This window comes from Aythya fuligula, chromosome 8, assembly GCF_009819795.1.
Source record: "Aythya fuligula isolate bAytFul2 chromosome 8, bAytFul2.pri, whole genome shotgun sequence".
NCBI lineage: Eukaryota > Metazoa > Chordata > Aves > Anseriformes > Anatidae > Aythya > Aythya fuligula.
This window is the reverse complement of record NC_045566.1, coordinates 12,348,863-12,352,026: the sequence shown is the minus strand read 5'-3', so window position 1 is coordinate 12,352,026 and position 3,164 is coordinate 12,348,863.

Below are 3,164 nucleotides of genomic sequence, written 5' to 3'. Positions count from 1 at the left end.
TTTTAAGGAAAGACTGTTATTATTTGCAAATACCTTCAAGAAACCAACAGGTGATGATTTCATCTACTTTTGACTTTCAATTGTGTAAATTTGTTCATATTTTCATAAACAAAATCACAGATCTTTCAGAGCGTAGTGGAATTTAAAGGCAAAATGTCTTAGAAACACGGGGAGTCAAACCAGTAAAAGGAAAAAATACTTAATATAAATAACAGATTAAATTCAGATTAAACTCTTATTGCTAAAGTTAGGTTTTGAAGTTGATTTCAAAGGGGCAAACAGTTGACACCCTGATACCAAATAAAAATTCTCAGAGCTATTTTCATGAAAAAACAACATACAATATGAAAAGTAGCAGAAGTTCACATAAAAAGAGGAAAAGAAATCTACAGTTTGCTTTTTTGTCTACAACATATAGCACTTTAAAAATTATTCATCCTGCACTACATCTTGCCTGATAGCTTTTTCTTAATAAAGCTTTATAAATTAGCTGGACTTGAAGATCAATATTCCATTATCAAACATTAAGTACAAAATTTTCAGTTTCATGACATTTCAAAAAAAAAAAAAAAAATCTAGAAGTTCTGTAGAAAGTTACATACAGAAAAAAAAAATTACATTATTCAAATCAAAACGCAGATTTGAAGACAAGATTTTCCTAAATACATGGATTATACTAATAGCTATCTGAATAGCAACTGCACTGTGAATAGGGTTACATAAAATCAATTCTGTAGCTGAAGTAACATCTGGCATACTAAAGGTGACACAGAAGATGTATCAATAATTTGCAAAATAAGCTTCTTTAGAAGAGTGAAATACCCATTGTTGACTATATTTTTAAGTTTATAAGCTCCAAACTTTATGAACACCAAATTTCATTAAATCCCCCTGATGCATCTAAAAACTATTGCTTATGGAGAACAATAGAGGTATACTTTCCATCTTCCTGGATACAGCAGTGAGTCTAGAATTAAAGGCACAAACAATTGCATGTATTTGCCATCTCCCTGCAAACTGTGCATCAAATTATAAGAATACAGTTAACTTTCAAATAGCATTCAGGCTGAGTTACTACCTTGCCTCACTGCACCTCAGATTTTGAGAGGAAAAGATGAAGACGGAAAGGACTATTTAGCAACATCCAGTTCCACCTGCAACGTTGGACTTGATGATCTTGAAGGTCTTTTCCAACATAGATGATTCTATAATTCTATATACTAAGAACTAGAACTAGTACTTCAAATTAATTTGAGAGATATTTATTGTGACATTTTCACCCTATAAAGCATACAAGCACTTTATTGTTGCTTTTGACTAGGTTTTAGAGGGATCTACAGGCTGTATATAATTAGTAAAAACAACATTTTCCACATAAACTGTTACAAAGAGCAAAAGTATTTATGATAGTTTATGAGGTAATGTTATTTTCATGTGACTACTTATTCGTGCATAGCTGTAACATGCAAACAAGAGATCAGTGCAGAATGACAGCTTCAGGGACTTATCTGGCTATTTCATGGATGTAATGAGACAAATTATGCCTTGAGTAAATTGCTTGAGCTGCATTAATTTCTCAATATAAAATGAACAGCCAAAATGCATGAGGAGTTATCTGCTATAGATAACATTTTATTATTAGTTTGTAATTTAACTCCTTCAATGTACTGCTTTTTTTTAGAAGGAATTATTTGTTTTTATAATCAATGGCATGTTGATTAATAACATTAGCATATACAAACATTTTCCAACACTTTCACAAAATTTGACATTTGGGATTTCTATATAACCATTCAAAGTGGACATGGAAACAACACCAACTCTCAGCACTTCATTGCTGACATTTCACTTTTTCTTTTCAATGAAAATGAGTTTAAAGAATAAATTACATTCACTTCATATACTATATTATATACATATTTTACTTTTTTTATTTATTATACTTTATTAAATGATATATATTATATATTATACTTTATACTTTTTACTATTTATTATATTTTATATTATATTTTAGCCCTTTATTACCAAGAGTAGCTTAGTTAGACTGCATGGCAGAAGATGTGCTCAACTGCAGCAGAAGATTGTGAGCTCAGATTCACAATTACTAAATACAGAGAAAAGTTATTCAACTTATACTCTCCTCCCTAAAATTATGCTTCTCAAAATAATATTCTCATAGCCTCATTTGATCAAAGGGATTTATAACATTTAACCATCTGCTTACAAAGCTTAATTATGATTTATCTTTACTAACTCAAATTTTCTTGTAAAACTATATATTTTTTTGCTACTTACAGCTTGAAAATAGCCTAAATGTTTGTATCTGTATGTATTTCTACATATAGAAATAACTATTACATCTATTTGAAGATAAATGCATATTTAGTCCCTGCTGATACTGGTGATATGAGGCACTAGTACATAGAAATTATGAAACCTATGAACTTTCTTAAATAGAATATAATGTACGACCTCCATACATCTCTGTACTACCTATTTCATAAAAAGGAATATCTAAATTATACAAAAGCTTTTTCTTAAATTGCAGATAGAAGAGCAAAACAATAAACAATAGCATTTTTGAAATTGAAGATTATCCCCCTTAAAAGACCAGAGAACTGTGTTTACAAGACTTCATAGTCAGGCCCCATATTTTTGTTCAATTTCATTTTCAAGGATACTCATTATGTGTTATTTGGCTAAAATATAAATTTCATACATATATATATATATATATGTATTTAATCAGGATCACTAACTGCAATAATTTCTTGAAAACAGCGTTTTCTAAATAAATGAGCAACTATCAGTCTTGATTAGAATCCAGCACAGGAAAAACTGAAAAAGAATACAGTTATGAGTAAAAACAAAACATTGTTCTTGATTAAACACAGAGTGAACAGGAAGGCAAATGCAGACATAGTAGATACGTTAAAAGAGACAGTTCATTTTTAATAATCTGAGATTTATTAGTAAAACACCATCAGTTAGAATAAATATTTATGTACAGTATAATTTGAAATCTTAACATCTAAAATCAATTTAGTTTATTGATTAGGTTTTGGGCACACATTTTCATCCAAACTGTGACTTTACAATAGTATCTGCTGATTTTGAACACCTTAAATATATCTATGTTGCCATGTTGAAAAAAAAAAAAA